This window comes from Bubalus bubalis, chromosome 1, assembly GCF_019923935.1.
Source record: "Bubalus bubalis isolate 160015118507 breed Murrah chromosome 1, NDDB_SH_1, whole genome shotgun sequence".
Lineage (NCBI taxonomy): Eukaryota > Metazoa > Chordata > Mammalia > Artiodactyla > Bovidae > Bubalus > Bubalus bubalis.
This window is the reverse complement of record NC_059157.1, coordinates 150,340,908-150,358,673: the sequence shown is the minus strand read 5'-3', so window position 1 is coordinate 150,358,673 and position 17,766 is coordinate 150,340,908. Positions and strand designations below refer to the sequence as shown.

Genomic DNA, 17,766 nt, shown 5'->3' with positions numbered 1-17,766 from the left:
GCTCACTCCCCAAAGTTCCCACATCTAACACCATCACATTGGATGTTAGGATTCCAACATTTGGCTTTTGGGGGTACAAACCTGGCCTATAGCAATAGTCAAATATATTATTTTGATGTTACTGTTTCCTATTAACTTCAAAGACTGGATCACTTATGTTCTATTTCTACTATCTATTTTATTTCTTCATTATCAATCACTTTCCTTCATCTAGTAATTTTGATTGCATATTGAACATTGTGATTAATACATAGTAAAGAATCTTGCTTATAGTATTATCCTTTAAACAGTATTAAACTATTTATGGTAAGTTTCTGTGGATCTCCTTAATACTAATGAGGTATACTTACAGGTTTTATCAAGGTAAGCTAGTCTATTTTTGCCTCTATTTTTAGGGACTAGCCTTCACACCTAATATTTAGTTTTTACTCCTATGATTTGTTTACTCTTAAGGTTTCTGAGGCTATCAGTGGAAAAGCCATGATGTTAATCACAGCCTTCTGGCTCAGACCTAAATTATAATGTATTTCCAGTATGGGATAGTCTTTCATGTCTCTTCTTAGCTCTCAAACTTCACAGTAGCTCATGTTCATTAGTACACTCCAAGTCTCACTTAGTATTGGTACTAAGGAGTTTGCCAAGCATCAAAGGAACATTTTTCACATATTTTTGGGGACATTTATTCTGTGCCTCTTTCCCCCCAAATCTTAGTCAGCTGTATAGACCTAAACTCTTTTTGTTAGAGGAGGACAACACATTTTGTTTTATTTCAGTCAAATCACAACACTTTCTTTTCCAACTATTGCAAAGTACATCTACAATTTTATATTACAGAACCACTTTTAAAAGGTTTTCTGTGACATTACAGCAAGCCTTTTTTTTTTTCCCCTGAACAAAGGAATATTCCCAAATTCTTCCTCAAGTAAAAATAAAAACTCCATTCCAGTAAATGGTAATACATGAAATTACAGTAAACCAGACACATGAAAAGATAGCAAGAAGTCTTCCAACAGTTTATTAGAAAGAATGTAGACATTAAAAAATATGCCCACTGTCGTGAACATAAATTAAGGTTTTCAGCCCAGGTAAAAGCTGAATAAAAAAAAAAAAAAGAATAAAAAAATCCAATAGTGTATTAACATTTTTTTCCCACTCATTTGCCATTCTGACAGTGCAAATACAAATTTGGTCTCTGACAGTGCAAATACAGATCTGGTCTAAATGTACAGACTCTCAAGCAACAATGTACAGCCTTTCTTCATCCTCCATGCTAACAGACATAAAAGTGTAAGAGTCAAACAATACCAAGTGTGCAGGCTTGAAAACCATCTAAGTTAGGGAGTTCACTAGTTTTAGCTAAGATATATCTGGAACACTGACAAGTGATCACTTACATACAATAAATAATGTGAAGTAAATTTTTTGAAAAATAAAAATTTTAGTGAAACAATCCTGAAGGATATACCAGAGGAACATGTTACCAGTTTAGAGTATCAACCAATTGTTTCAGCCACTTTCAAGTCAATGTTCTGAAATCTAAAATTTAGTTACTTTCCCTAAGCTGAGATCTTCCTATCATGTCAGTATCTGTTATGAAGTAAAGGAGATTTAGGTGAATTTTTTTTTTTAATTTATCACAAGCACTTTACCCATTGCCTAGGACCTCAACAGCATCATGGAAATCCGGGAAATGTTCATGTACAAGGTTGTTGCCTTAGCGGACTTAAAATTGCCCCATACGATGGTACATATCAACCCTTAGTGAGGCCTTTGAAAAAACAAACAGGTTGAAAAATGGATCAAAGGAGGGAAATATAGCATCTGCCTTTAGAGCTATTAACTCAGGAATGCTTTCAATTATGAAATCTTGCAGAGAAGTTACTTTTCTTTTTCAAAATCCAGTGATGACAACATTCCTTACTCCAGATTTGGCATTTTTTCTTCATCACTGTCTTGTTAATCATCATCTGCTCGATCTACTTCTGGTAAATCCTCATCACCACTCATGTTGTTCATCATCACAGAGAAATGATCAAAATTAGACATATCTTCATCTGAATCATCTTTCCAGTCTTTCTGTTTATTGAACTCCACACTAAGCCCATTAAGCTTTGCCTTTTCTTTTGTTAACCTTGGCCATGAGTAGTCAGATTCTCCTTTTCATAAACAACATATGTCTCTTCTTTAATGATTGGAATCATTAGGATCAATACAGTGAAAAAGATCAATTTCATTTAAATGTTTAAAATGATCACTTCCTCCAAGACAACTGAATATAAGTTTTGATTTTTCCAAAATTTACATTAGCATCTTTACTGTCTTCAACACAAAATTCAATGAAGACATAGTCCCTCAGATCCTGAGCCTACCACTTTCCAGAAGCAGGCTGTATCCTGAAGGGGGTAGGGGGATGGGTGAACAGGCAGGTGGGCCTCTCCGGTGACAGCTCCTGGGCAGGTGACTTCTTTCAGGTGGTGACTCTAACATCTTCTCCAGCCCTTAACTCTTGATTTCTGTCCCCAGAGAGACTACTTGTTTTATACTTTACTTGCCATGATTTAGAAATGCTGTCAGGGAGACAGCCAACATGAAATTAGAGCTCATTTTGTATATTTCTCTTTTCACAAAGATTGTGCAATATGTGTGAAAGTTATTTTATGCATTTTTCTAGCTTTCTAGTTTTTTTTTACTAGGATTGCAACTCTGATACCTCTTACTTTCACCATCAGAATAGAAAGACTCCAACTTCTTAGTTTTAACATAGTTTATGTTGGTTCATGACATTGTACAGGAGACAGGGATCAAGACCATTCCCATAGAAAAGAAATGCAAAAAAGCAAAATGGCTGTCTGGGGAGACCTTACAAATAGCTGTGAAAAGAAGAGAAGTGAAAAACAAAGGAGAAAAGGAAAGATATAAACATCTGAATGCAGAGTTCCAAAGACTAGCAAGAAGAGATAAGAAAGCCTTCTTCAGCGATCAATGCAAAGAAATAGAGGAAAACAACAGAATGGGGAAGACTAGGGATCTCTTCAAGAAAATCAGAGATCCCAAAGGAACATTTCAAGCAAAGATGGGCTCGATAAAGGACAGAAATGGTATGGACCTAACAGAAGCAGAAGATATTAAGAAGAGATGGCAAGAATACACAGAAGAACTGTACAAAAAAGATCTTCACAACCCAGATAATCACGATGGTGTGATCACTGACTTAGAGCCAGACATCCTGGAATGTGAAGTCAAGTGGGCCTTAGAAAGCATCACTACGAACAAAGCTAGTGGAGGTGATGGAATTCCAGTTGAGCTATTCCAAATCCTGAAAGATGATGCTGTGAAAGTGCTACACTCAATATGCCAGCAAATTTGGAAAACTCAGCAGTGGCACAGGACTGGAAAAGGTCAGTTTTCATTCTGATCCCAAAGAAAGGCACTGCCAAAGAATGCTCAAACTACCGCACAATTGCACTCATCTCACACGCTAGTAAAGTAATGCTCAAAATTCTCCAAGGCAGGCTTCAGCAATATGTGAACCATGAACTTCCTGATGTTCAAGCTGGTTTTAGAAAAGGCAGAGGAACCGGAGATCAAATTGCCAACATCCGCTGGATCATGGAAAAAGCAAGAGAGTTCCAGAAAAACATCTATTTCTGCTTTATTGACTATGCCAAAGCCTTTGACTGTGTGGATCACAATAAAATGTTGAAAATTCTGAAAGAGGTGGGAATACCAGACCATCTGATCTGCCTCTTGAGAAATTTGTATGCAGGTCAGGAAGCAACAGTTAGAACTGGGCATAGAACAACAGACTGGTTCCAAATAGGAAAAGGAGTACATCAAGCTGTATATTGTCACCCTGTTTATTTAACTTATATGCAGAGTACATCATGAGAAACGCTGGACTGGAAGAAACACAAATTGGAATCAAGATTGCTGGGAGAAATATCAATAACCTCAGATATGCAGATGACACCACCCTTATGACAGAAAGTGAAGAGGAACTCAAAAGCCTCTTGACGAAAGTGAAAGTGGAGAGTGAAAAAGTTGGCTTAAAGCTCAACATTCAGAAAACGAAGATCATGGCATCTGGTCCCATCACTTCATGGGAAATAGATGGGGAAACAGTGGAAACAGTGTCAGACTTTATTTTTTGGGGGCTCCAAAATCATTACTGATGGTGACTGCAGCCATGAAATTAAAAGACGCTTACTCCTTGGAAGGAAAGTTATGACCAACCTAGAAAGCATATTGAAAAGCAGAGACATTACTTTGCCAACAAAGGTCCGTCTAGTCAAGGCTATGGTTTTTCCTGTGGTCATGTGTGGATGTGAGAGTTGGACTGTAAAGAAGGCTGAGTGCCGAAGAATTGATGCTTTTGAACTGTGGTGTTGGAGAAGACTCTTTAGAGTCCCTTGGAATGCAAGGAGATCCAACCCGACCATTCTAAAGGAGATCAGCCCTGGGATTTCTTTGGAAGGAATGATGCTAAAGCTGAAACTCCAGTACTTTGGCCACCTCATGAGAAGAGTTGACTCATTGGAAAAGACTCTGATGCTGGAAGGGATTGGGGGCAGGAGGAGAAGGGGATGACAGAGGATGAGATGGCTGGATGGCATCACTGACTCGATGGACTTGAGTCTCAGTGAACTCCGGGAGTTGGTGATGGACAGGGAGGCCTGGCGTGCTGCGATTCATGGGGTCGCAAAGAGTCGGACAGGACTGAGCCACTTATCTGATCTGATCTAATGTTTCAATTCCATTAAGTTATTCTTTTTGTTGCTCCTATTATTTCATTTGAGTAGGGGGACTTTAAGATACTCTAAAAGTATTTTTCTAGGTGTATTAATATTGCTTTGGTTGTGACAGTCTTGTGAGGTTTGTTTTTAAGAATCAGGCTTCTATACAGGTATAATCTCATAGTAAGATGGGAAACTAAGGTTCATAGCAGATCGTTGTCTATCACAACAGAGTACATAATGATAAGAATCAATTCTCTGTTCTCATTTTATTACAGCATCCTGTTATTGTTTTAGGTCTAACCTGCAGTTAGATATTTCCAAGTGTATTTTGAGTAGAGTTTCTGCAAGTTAATTTGGAAGTGAGTAAGGAAAGTGAAGTCATGATTTAACATTTAACATGGATTTTTTAAACTAGATTGGCCATTTTATAATTCTGTAGTCATGCTAAGGTGATCAAACTGACAGCTATTTTCATTATATTTTGTATGAGTTAATGCATTTGACCTGGTATCTGATGAGCTTGTAGGTGGAACTTATTAATGAATATGTTAGTGAGAAGGTCATGATAATTATATGAGTCATCTTTTGGTAAACACAGTACAAACCAGTGTATTTTTTTTTTTCCAAGAAAGAAAGAGAGATAATATTTGTCTTTTGCCAACTTTCTATCAGAGTGTGATCTTCCTGTAAACTGCTTTATAGTCTAATGGTTATTTGAGTGATAATAACAACCCAACTACTGCAGTTTAAGAAATTGAGGCTCAGTTTGCTGAGATTGGTCAAGATACCCTGCAGCTGAGATACAACAGATACAACTGCATTTTCCAGTGTACAAGAAGGTCTGTAGCCCAGGGATTATTATGACAATAAATTGAGAAAACAGAACAAGCACTTCAGAATTCTGGTGGTAGATACATGAAATTCTTTGGGATATACTTTTCTAAAATTTTATGCTCTTGGACTCATGCCCAAAAGTATGGAAACCTATTATAAAAAAAAAGAAATAATAGAATTCTAGAAATAGAATAATTAGCTTGATAGGATTATTCACAAAGTAAAAAGAACCTAAATTCCCCCCAATAAATGAGTGACTAATTATAATACTGATATACCATAGAGTAAAATATTATATACTCATATTGATATATTTTCTTTAAGAAAGGATAAATACAGATTTTACAAGATAATATTAGTATATGCAGTGGAAAATACACAAGAAAACATAAAGTATACTAATGGCAATTTTCCCCAAATTGGGAAATGATAGTGTTCTTGGTGATTTTTTAATGTTGTTCTTTGTATTCTTCTGTATATTCTAAACTTTCAAAACACATATTGCTTTATTAATCAGAAGGAATTATTATATATACTTACTATACATGTATTGATCCTGAGATTGACATTGACTACTGACACCAAAACCACTTCTTTGTATGAACACAAAAGACCACAATGCCAAGGCTCTTTTGCAGGATGGAAGTGTGATGAAATTCCAGCCAGCGTAATATCAGAACAAATGCTGTTCCTCTTCTAGGCAGTGCCAATAAAAACCTCTTTCTTTGATCTATTCTCTTTTCTTTCTGTGTAATTGTAGATGAGTCATCAAATTTTGATTATATAGAACCCATGTTCTCTGAATCTTGACTTGGGGAGAGCCATAGTGGAAATAGATTTGTTGTGAATGATAAACTGTCTTATTGGAGCCATTATGCATTTTGTTGTTTATTTATTACAGCAGCCAGTATTACATTAAAAAACTCTCTTTGCCTCAGTTTTCTCCCCATAATATGGAGATAATTATGATGATCATGATAACAACAGGAACTCCGTAGAATTATTGTGAAGTAATGTAATGATCAGAGAAGGCAATGGCACCCCACTCCAGTACTCTTGCCTGGAAAATCCCATGGACGGAGGAGCCTGGTGGGCTGCAGTCCATGGGGTCGCTAAACAGTCAAACACAACTGAGCAACTTCACTTTCACTTTTCACTTTCATGCATTGGAGAAGGAAATGGCAACCCACTCCAGTGTTCTTGCCTGGAGAATCCCAGGGATCGGGGAGCCTGGTGGGTTGCCGTCTATGGGGTCACGCAGAGTTGGACACGACTGAAGCGACTTAGCAGCAGCAGCAGCAATGTACATAATCAGTCTTCCATAGATTTTAACTATTATTACAAACTGTATTTATTATTTTATATTGGCACCTGCCATCAGTAGGTGTTGGGATAGTGTCTGATCTATTATTTGAAAAAAGTAGCTCCCTCAAAAGAAGCTTTGATATTACTTGTTTATTGAGGAGCTTGCAAACCTGCAATAAAATAGTTGATTTTCTAAAATAAGAAACATCATAATGTTCACACAACTTGTTTCTTCTGTACTTTTATTAAAATCTCTCTATCCAGTAAAATACATATTGATTGTTAACTCCAGTTTATAGCATTAACATATTTATTTTTGAACATTTTCAAAATTATATTTTAATATTTATCTTGTAGGAACTTGGTGGTGGTTTTATTTTAGAGAGAGTGCTTTATATAAGAGAGCAGGTAAACTTAATGAGCATTGTATTTGTTGTTTTCTTACTGGATTCAAATGCACAAGAGGAAATCTTGTGATTTACCAGGTACAAATCATGAAAAGAAAGGTGTCGAAGCAAAAGTGAGGTCCTGGAAGCAAATCTATTAATTTCGTAAAAGGTTAACTGGTCTAGGTTACACAGTTGTATGTCCATCATCTCTGTCAAATGTACTGGAGCCATTGACATCATTGAGACTGTCATATGGAGCCAAATTTGGAGCATTTTTCTCTAAGGGAATGTTTATGACGCTAAGAAGTCATAAATATTGAACCAATGTTTTAAAATACTTCTTCAATTGAATACTTTTGAGAAACATTTTAAAGAAAATATAGCTCAATATATGTAAGAATGGCTTCCCTGGTGACTCAGAGGGTAAAGAACCTGCCATGCAGGAGACCCAGGTTCGATCCCTGGATCCAGAAGATCCCCTGGAGAAGGAAATGGCATTCCACTCCAGTATTCTTGCCTGGAGAATTCCACGGACAGAGGGGCCTGGTGGGCTACAGTCCATAGTGTTCCAAAGAGTCAGACATGACTGAGCCACTAACACTTTCATACTTGACACAAGACTGCCATGTGTTTACTGCCCCTTTTGACTAGGCAAAAATTTATCAAAAATGAGGAGCAAAATGGGAATGCCTTATATAGTATAACTTAAAAAAAAAAAAAAACCTGAAAGAAACCTACTTTTAAATGTAGTTGAATAGGAAATTTGCAGAAAGCTTAACAATGGACTCAACTATAGAGATCTAAGGTTGGATTAGATGAAATAGATCCATGCTGTGCTAACCATGGAGCAAGAGATACTTTGAGTGTGATTTATTCTTCACTAAAATCTTTGACAGTCCCATGATTATAATTCACTAAAGACAGTAATATAGAAGTGAGATTTGAGGAGTTAGGATCACTGCCCCACCCCCACCCGACCCCCACCACACACAAACACATACACATGATCTTGTTCATCCATGGAAGGGCTATTGGGTATGTTGTATTTTAGTGGAGAGAATAGTGTTGATAAATGTCAAGACAGACTTGGGTTTAAATTCTAGCTTTGCCTCTTAATAGATAAGACCTTAGATATATTACCTAATCCTTTGGAGACACAATTTCTTTATCTGTACAATTTGATTTATAACACCTAACTTCTAGCCTGTTTTTATGGAAATTAGTGCTTTACCTTCACTATGGTCTTTAAAGTCAATCCTGGAAAGTAATTGTTTCTTAGCAAATTGGAGAAATTCCTTAAGAGTTCATTATTTGAATGACTTTTTCCCCCATTAACTGGTGTGGGAACTGTGTCCTTCTTTATCTTAATGGAAAATAGTCACCATGAAAGTTAGTGTGGGTGATGTGTCTAGAGGAAAAAGAAGAAATATATAAGGAATGTATGTGCTATATAACTTTCGATAATTTCATAATAAGTTTTCCTTAACTTTGATGCTATACTCCTGCTCTGAAATTCTATCTTGAGAAATAATTGTTGTTCAGTTGCTCAGTCATATCCAACTCTTTGCAACCCCTTGGACTGCAGCACTCCAGGTTCCCCTGTCCTTCCCCATCTCCCTTAGTTTGCTCAAATTCATGTTCATTGAGTCAGTGGTGCTATCTATCTTATCCTCTGCTGCACCCTTTTGCCTTCAATCCTTCTCTGCATCAGGGTCTTTTCCAATGAGTCAGCTCTTCACATCAGGTGACCAAAGTGTTGAAGCTTCAGCATCAGTCCTTCCAATGAATCTTCAGAGTTGATTTCCTTTAGGATTCACTAGAATTTTATTTTAATAATTCTGCAAAAGCTATATACAACAAATGTCCTTTGCATAATTTTTGTAGTAACATTAATAACAATAACAACAGCAGATATATACATGTTAAAATGGGGAATTAATCATATCGCAGTAGAGCCATTGGATAGACTATTATGCAATCATTGGAAATGGCTAGATATTATACAAGAGAAAAAATACTTACATGTCTAAAAAGTATTATTGGGAGAAAAAAAGAGAAAAATATAGAAAATATTTTCATAGAAATATTAGAAAATTTTCCAATCAATGTAGAAAACACTCTGTCTCCCTTGAGAGCAAAAGTCAGGCAGAACTGCTTGCTACCCAGTATAACATCATGGGGGTTTCTGGACTTGGTATTCCTCAGCCATGAACAAACCCTCTGCATGCAACTCACTCCAGATGTTCACTCTGTTGCCCAAGGAGATATGGAGGGCAAGGGGACCTGATATAATATGAAGCTCATGCTAGTTAACATGCCATGTCTTCTGCCAGTGTCCATACAATATGGCAGACTAACTTGTGGCTTTGCAAGCAGAGTAAAATCCCAGGCCATTCATACTTCTCATCAGACTAGACCTAACTTTGCTTATTATCTTTAGCGATAGCTCAGAACATATTATTATTATATATCTATGCTAATCCTTACATGATGTAAAAAATCTCATTTTCTAATAGTATGTATGCATTATGTATGTGTAGATGTCTAACTAAATGTAGGTTGAGATTTAGGTCTCTCAGGATATAAGCATTGATTCTTTGTTTTTTTTTTTTTTTTTTTTTTTTTTTTAATAAATGAGGAATGGATTTGATAGTGAAAAAAAAGAAGAGCGATGGGAGAATATAAATACTGGACCCTAGTTTCTTTACTGCTTTATTCTCTCTTAACCTCTGATAACTTTTTATTTTTAAGTTGCCTAGTTTCACTCTTTGTTCCTTCTAAGAAGTCATTGTAATAAGGACTGTGCAGACTTAAGGGAAAACAAAGTAAAAGAATGACAGAAAGGGAAAACTGGGAGGCAGATCAGAGATTGAATTCTCTCCCTCCTATATGCTCATGGCTCTTTATTCTGCTTTCTGTGCTCTGCCAATGAAATTTCACTTTAAAGCTAAACTTTTTAGTAAGTTTCCATTTAAGGGAAAGTTTTTTTTTTAATATAAATTTATTTATTTTAATTGGAGGCTAATTACTTTACAATATTGTATTGGTTTTGCCATACACCAACATGAATCCACCACAGGTATACATGCGTTCCCCATCCTGAATCCCCCTCCAACCTCCCTCTCCATTCCATCCCTCTGGGTCATCCCAGTGCACGAGCCCTGAGCATCCTGTATCATGCATCAAACCTGTACTGGCGATTCATTTCACATGTGATATTATACATGTTTCAATGCCATTCTCCCAAATCATGCCACCCTCGCCATCTCCCACAGAGTTCAAAAGACTGTTCTATACATCTGTGTCTCTTTTGCTGTCTCTCATACAGGGTTATCGTTACCATCTTTCTAAATTCCATATATATGTGTTAGTATACTGTATTGGTGTTTTTCTTTCTGGCTTACTTCACTCTGTATAATAGGCTCCAATTTCATCCACCTCATTAGAACTGATTCAAATGTATTTAATGGCTGAGTAATACTCCATTGTGTATATGTACCACAGCTTTCTTATCCATTCATCTGCTGATGGACATCTAGGTTGCTTCCATGTCCTGGCTATTATAAACAGTGCTGCGATCAACATTGGGGTACACATGTCTCTTTCAATTCTGGTTTCCTTGGTGTGTTTGCCCAGCAGTGGGATTGCTGGGTCGTGTGGCAGTTCTATGTCCAGAGTTTTAAGGAATCTCCACACTGTTCTCCATAGTGGCTGTACTAGTTTGCATTCCCACCAACACTGTAAGAGGGTGGCCTTTTCTCCATACCTCTCCAGCATTTATTGCTTGTAGACTTTTGGATCACAGCCATTCTGACTGATGTGAAATGGTACCTCATTGTGGTTTTGATTTGGATTTCTCTGATAATGAGTGATGTTGAGCATCTTTTCATGTGTTTGTTAGCCATCTGTATGTCTTCTTTGGAGAAATGTCTGTTTAGTTCTTTGGCCCATTTTTTGATTGGGTCGTTTATTTTTCTGGAATTGAGCTGCAGGAGTTGCTTGTATATTTTTGAGATTAGTTGTTTGTCAGTTGCTTCATTTGCTATTATTTTCTCCCATTCTGAAGGCTGTCTTTTTACCTTGCTTATAGTTTCCTTTGTTGTGCAGAAGCTTTTAAATTTAATTGGGTCCCATTTGTATATTTTTGCTTTTATTTCCAATATTCTGGGAGGTGGGTCATAGAGGATCCTGCTGTGATTTATGTTGGAGAGTGTGTTTGTTCTCCTCTAGGATTTTTATAGTTTCTGGTCTTACATTTAGATGTTTAATCTATTTTGAGTTTATTTTTGTGTATGGTGTTAGAAAGTGTTCTAGTTTCATTCTTTTACAAGTAGTTGACTAGTTTTCCCAGCACCACTTGTTAAAGAGATTGTCTTTTCTCTATTATATATTCTTGCCTCCTTTGCCAAAGATAAGGTGTCCATAGGTGCGTGGGTTTATCTCTGGGCTTTTTATTTTGTTCCATTGATCTATATTTCTGTCTTTGTGCCAGTAAAATACTGTCTTAGTGACTGTAGCTTTGTAGTAGAGCCTGAAGTCAGGCAGGTGGATTCCTCCAGTTCCATTCTTCTTTCTCAAGATTGCTTTGGCTATTCGAGGTTTTTTGTATTTCCATACAAATTGTGAAATTATTTGTTCTAGCTCTGTGAAAAATACCGTTGGTAGCTTGATAAGGATTGCATTGAATCTATAGATTGCTTTGGGTAGTATACTCATTTTCACTATATTGATTCTTCCAACCCATGAACACAGTATATTTCTCCATCTATTAGTGTCCTCTTTGATTTCTTTCACCAGTGTTTTATAGTTTTCTATATATAGGTCTTTTGTTTCTTTAGGTAGATACATTCCTATTTTATTCTTTCCGTTGCAATGGTGAATGGAATTGTTTCCTTAATTTCTCTTTCTGTTTTCTCATTATGAGTGTATAGGAATGCAAGGGATTTCTGTGTGTTGATTTTATATCCTGCAACTTACTATAATCATTGATTAGTTCTAGTAATTTTCTGGTGGAGTCTTTAGGGTTTTCTATGTAGAGGATCATGTCATCTGCAAACAGTGAGAGTTTTTCTTCTTCTTTTCCAATTTGGATTCCTTTTATTGCTTTTTCTGCTCTGATTGCTGTGGCCAAAACTTCCAAAACTATGTTGAATAGTAATGGTGAAAGTGGGCACCCTTGTCTTGTTCCTGACTTTAGAGGAAATGCTTTCAATTTTTCACCATTGAGGATAATGTTTGCTGTGGGTTTGTCATATATAGCTTTTATTATATTGATGTATGTTCCTTCTATTCCTGCTTTCTGGAGAGTTTTTATCATAAATGAATGTTGAATTTTGTCAAAGGCTTTTTCTGCATCTATTGAGAAAATCATATGGTTTTTATTTTTCAATTTGTTAATGTGGTGTATTACATTGATTGATTTGCGGATATTGAAGAATCCTTGCATCCCTAGGATAAAGCCCACTTGGTCATGATGTATGATCTTTTTAATGTGTTGTTGGATTCTGATTGCTAGAATTTTGTTAAGGATTTTTGCATCTATGTTCATCAGTGATATTGGCCTGTAGTTTTCTTTTTTTGTGGCATCTTTGTCAGGTTTTGGTATTAGGGTGATTGTGGCCTCATAAGGTTTAAATGGATTCTTTCAACCCAAATAACTTTCTGCATTTGATGGTGCTGATTTCAACATGCTGCATTTGATGATGGGTGCCATGTTCCCTGACTTGCAGTATCATCACTTCAGTCTCTCACACTTAGAGTTTCTTTCTGCTTTTACTTGAGAACCTCAGTTTACCTGGATCTGAAGTCTTCTTTACTAGTTAGGGAGGAGCAATTCTGGGACTATAGTCTTAGGATCTACATTTGGAGTGTTTTGTTGGACACAAGAAATGACACAGTCTCTTTTAAGTATAAAGAATATGGGAAATAAAGCTTAGAATTGGTAAGAAAATACTTGATCAGTGGACCAGAGGGAAGTAGATAACATGGCAATGACTGAAATAAAAGATTGGGAAATGTAGATGAAATGAATACATGCAATGTTTGGAAAATTGCAGTTAGATGATTGAATTGATTTGGACAAAGTGGGTAAGCAAATAGTAGGTGGTAGCATAGAAGAAAGAATGTTGTTTAATTTATAATATTAAATAAACTCTAGGAGGAGAGGTGGCAAAAATGAAATGATACATCTGAAAAGAAAAAATGTTTCATTCTCTTACACTGTTTTTCACAGAGTAGAGATTGTTCCAGAGTTGCATTTATTAATATACCACCTATTAGTTTCCTGTGGCAGCTGTAACAAATTGCCATGAACTTGGTGGCTAAAATAATGGAAATTGTGTCAGCAAGGCTGTACTCACCTGGCGGGCTCTAGGAGAGAATCTGTTCTTTGTCTCTTGTAGCTTCTGAGGGTGGCCAGGTTCCCTGCCTTGTGGCCTCATCACGTCAGTCTCTGTGTCTGTCTTGTCTCCACACTTTTCTCTGTGTCTGTCTGTCTAATCACCCTTTGACTGTCTCTTATAAGGACAATGATTATGGCAATTAGAACTCATCCAGGTAATCCAGCATAATTTCATCTCACCATCCTTAATGTAACTAGACCTGTAAAAATTTCCCACTGAAGGTAACATTCACATGTTACAAAGATTGAGAGTTGGTATTTTGCAGCTCATCACTGATGCCATTATATTACCCAATGGCGACCAGCCAAGAGGATGGCTGTGGGCTGAGAACCCAGTTATTTCTCTGCCTGAGATGCTGGACCACCGGGAGCACAATGAACCCTTTTGCAATTTTCACAATGGTTATCATCAGCACTCAGGACATTGAGAAGAATATTGCCAAAGGGGATATGTGCTTGCTTAGTTGCTTCAGTTGTGTCTGAATCTTTGCAACCCCGTGAACTATAGCCTACCCAGCTTCTCTGTCCATGGGATTCTCCAGGCAAGAATACTGGAGTGGGTCTCTGTAGCCTCCTCCAGGGGATCTTCTTGACCCAGGGATGGAACCCACATCTCTTACATCTAACCTGCATTGGCAGATGGGTTCTTTACCATTAGTGCCACCTGGGAAGCCCAAACTGGGTATGTGTGTAGTTCTGTGTAGTTGCTAAGTTGTTTCCAACTCTGCAACCCCATGGACTGTAGCCTGCCAGGCTCCCCTGTCCATGGGATTCTCCAGGCGAGAATACTGGATTGGGTTGCCATTTCCTACTCCGGGGATCATCCTGACCCAGGATTGAACCCACATCTCCTGCATTGGCAGGCAGGTTCTTTATCAGTGAGCCACCAGTGAAGTCCCTAAACCTGAGTTTGTTTCTGTTTTGCATGTGTATTCATTTGTATTGTTTTTAAATTGCACATAAGAGAGATAATGCATTTCATAAGGTAAGGCTTCACCTAGAAGGGAATCCCAAAGACATAACTGACTGTGAACGAGCAATGGATTTCCAAAGTGTCGCTACCCATAGAAGATTCAAATGAATAGCATTTATTAAGGAAAAACTTAAGAAGTGAGGGATTGTAGAATCCCTTTTAGAAGTGAGGGATTTCTTTTAGAAGTGAAGGATTTATTTATACATTATGTGCTCTGTCACTCAGTCGTGTCTGACTCTTTGTGACCCCCTTGACTGTAGTACACCAGGCTCCTCTGTCGATGGAATTTTTCAGGCAAGAATACTGGGGCAGGTTGCCACTTCCTCTTTCAGGGGATCTTCCCAACACAGGAATCAAATCCACACCTCTTGCATTTCCTGCATTGGCAGGAGGTTTCTTTACCACTGTGCCATCTGGGAAGCCCTTCCTTTATATAAAGTAAACTGAACCACTTCTTTTTTGAAATATTAACTTCAGTGTCTTCATCTTCTCCAAATAAGTATACTTTCCTTACTGATTATTAAAGAAACAGTGTTGAGGGAAAGGCCATTATGATAAGTACCTGAAACGATTCATCGTCTCCTCTATTAAAAAAGAAGTCCCAGCTGCTAAAATGAAAAAGAACGGGTTTCCACTTCCATAGGAACTGTTCATGGCTTCGTGCAAAGAGGATGAACTTGAAGTTAGAGAAAATCTACTTACCTGGCTTTTTTACTAGCTGTGATTTTGGGTATCACAGAATTTCTTTGAGCTTCAGTATTTCTTATAGAAATTATCATATTGGCATCACAAGGATGCTGTCATTGAAATAAGATCATAAATGAAAACATTGAATGTGGTTTCTAAAAACATAACTTTACATCCTATTTTTGTTATGGAAAGAAGACTTATGTAGCATAAAGCAGAAACACACTCAGAAAGACCAGTCAGGCAGGAATTCTACAAGTAACAATCTATTGTAACCCGCTTTTGCCATTTATTTAGCTGTTAAAAATGCCAATTATTCCAAATATACTACTGGGCATTAATATTTTCCTTTTATATATGCCTAGAAGGACCATGTTAGCTGTTTGCTAATGATTTCCTTATTGTTTCAGGAGCACAAAGTGTGTGATGTTGTCCTGCTTTGCCTGTAGTTAGGTGACAATCATACTAAATTATGACCAATAAAATGTAGGCAGAAGTAATACATGCCACTTGTAGGCCTGGCCCCTCATGAACTATTCCATCAGTGTTTATTCCCTTTTCTGGTAGACAGAAAACTCAGTAAGTCTTTGAAGTCCTGGAGCAGTGGTTGGCAAACTACAGCCAGTGGGCCAAATCCAGCTGGATATCTTCTTTTTTTTTTTTTTTTTTTTTAATTTTATTTTATTTTTAAACTTTACATAACTGTATTAGATTTGCCAAATATCAAAATTAATCCGCCACAGGTATACATGTGTTCCCCATCCTGAACCCTCCTCCCTCCTCCCTCCCCATCAATAATATTTTATTGGAATAGACACATGTCCATTGATTAATGCTGATTTCTGGCTACAGTGGCTGTGTTGAGTGGTTTAACTGTGACCATATGACCCACAAAGCCTAAAGTATTAATCACTGACCCTTTACATAAAAAGCTTCTTGACCCCTTCCCTAGAGGTTAATAGACCTGTAAGAGGGAAGGAGGCTGAGTCCCTAAATGATTGCACAGAGCAGAACTGCTTCTCTTCCTCCCTTCCAGCAGCCCCCTGGTGACTCATGTTGGATTACAGTGTGACAAGTAAACCTCTATCCTGTTTAAATTAGGGGATTTTGTAGTTCTGCAGCTTGCAAGAATTGTGTACAGCAAGTGAGAGGATGCTTTAACAAAACCTTAAATATGTGGCATATTTAAATATAGCCTGGTGAGTTACATAAGAACTGTTATCAGAGGTTGGTAAAATGTCTATGTTGTATAATGGCAAGGTATTTGGCAAAAGCAGTTCCTACAATAACATGGAAAGTGGACCACATACCTCTTTAAGTCAGTAGGTTAAAAAAAAGAAAAAGAAAAATGTGTGTTGATTGCTATTTCTTGCTATTGACACAATATTACAAAAATTAAGTGAGCTCTGAATTTTTAAAATTTACCAATTAGCAACCAGAGTTGAAAAGAAATAGAATTGAGAAATTAAGGGTTTTTCAGTGTTATAAAAGTTTCAAGACCAAAGACAATGAAGGGTTAGATTTCTAAAAAGCTTTGAGCTATGAATAAAATGCATAGAGATTATGCAGCTGAACATTGACTCAGGCTGCAGCAAATATGAGATTAATGGTGCTATATTCACCCCCTAGATTATTATTTCAGATACTTGGAAGATCAGTTCAGTTCAGTTCAGTCACTCAGTCATCTCTGACTCTTTGCGACCCCATGGACTGCAGCATGCCAGGCCTCCCTGTCCATCACCAACTCTCGGAGTTTACTCAAACTCATGTCCATTGAGTTGGTGATGCCGTCCAACCATCTCATCCTCTGTTGTCCCCTTCTCCTCCTGCCTTCAATCTCTTCCAGCATCAGGGTCTTTTCAAATGAGTCCGTCATTTGCATCAGGTGGCCAAAGTATTGGAGTTTCAGTTTCAGCATCAGTCCTTCCAATGAACATTCAGGACTGATTTCCTTTAGGATGGACTGGTTGGATCTCCTTGCTGTCCAGCGGACTCTCAAGAGTCTTCTCCAACACCACAGTTCAAAAGCATCAATTCTTCAGCACTCAGCTTTCTTTATAGTCCAACTCTCACATCCATACATGACTACTGTAAAAACCATAGACTTGACTAGATGGACCTTTGTTGGCAAGGTAATGTCTCTGCTTTATAATATGCTTTCTAGGTTGGTCATAACTTTCCTTCCAAGGAGTAAGTGTCTTTTAATTTCATGGCTGCAGTCACCATCTGCAGTAATTTTGGAGCCCCAAATAGCCACTGTTAAATTGAGGGGGATGGGTATGTGGGTGTGGCAAGCAATCAAAGAAATACAAGCAGATTTGAGGAGGATATAAAGAAATTTGTATATCCTGAGGGTTTTCTTAGTGGCTCAGATGGTAAAGAACCTGTCTGTAATGAGGGAGACCCAACTTCAATCCCTGGGAAGATCCCCTGGAGGAAGGC

At 37.5% G+C, this 17,766-nt stretch overlaps 1 pseudogene; it reads right to left on the bottom strand.

Annotated features, from left to right (window-relative positions):
- Positions 1-1,917: 1,917 nt before the first annotated feature.
- Positions 1,918-15,291, bottom strand: LOC102405270 (annotated as a pseudogene).
- Between the last annotated feature and the right edge of the window lie 2,475 nt (positions 15,292-17,766).